Source organism: Colobus angolensis, unplaced genomic scaffold, assembly GCF_000951035.1.
Source record: "Colobus angolensis palliatus isolate OR3802 unplaced genomic scaffold, Cang.pa_1.0 Scaffold65, whole genome shotgun sequence".
Classification (NCBI taxonomy): Eukaryota; Metazoa; Chordata; class Mammalia; order Primates; family Cercopithecidae; genus Colobus; species Colobus angolensis.
This window is the reverse complement of record NW_012120154.1, coordinates 4,402,886-4,403,160: the sequence shown is the minus strand read 5'-3', so window position 1 is coordinate 4,403,160 and position 275 is coordinate 4,402,886. Positions and strand designations below refer to the sequence as shown.

General features: G+C 63.3%; 1 protein-coding gene across 1 annotated transcript in view; it reads right to left on the bottom strand.

Annotated features, from left to right (window-relative positions):
* The window catches only part of RAC2 (ras-related C3 botulinum toxin substrate 2 (rho family, small GTP binding protein Rac2)), a 20,688-nt gene that overhangs the window by 2,438 nt on the left and 17,975 nt on the right, over positions 1-275 (bottom strand). The gene's annotated exons all lie outside the window — the stretch shown is intronic.

Here is a 275-nt window from a genome sequence, read left to right as displayed (position 1 = left end):
CCCCCTCCCATGCCTCCCACACCATACAACCCCTCCCATGCCATACACCCCCCACACCATACACCCCCACCACGCTATACATCCCCCACCCACGCCTCCCACGCCATACATCCCTCCCACGCCATACAATCCCTCCCACATCATACATCCCTCCCACGCCATACACCCCTCCCATGCCATACACCCCCTCCCATGCTATACACCCCTCCCATGCCATACACCCCCCCCACGCCACACACCCCTCCCACGCCACACGCCCCTCCCACGCCATACAA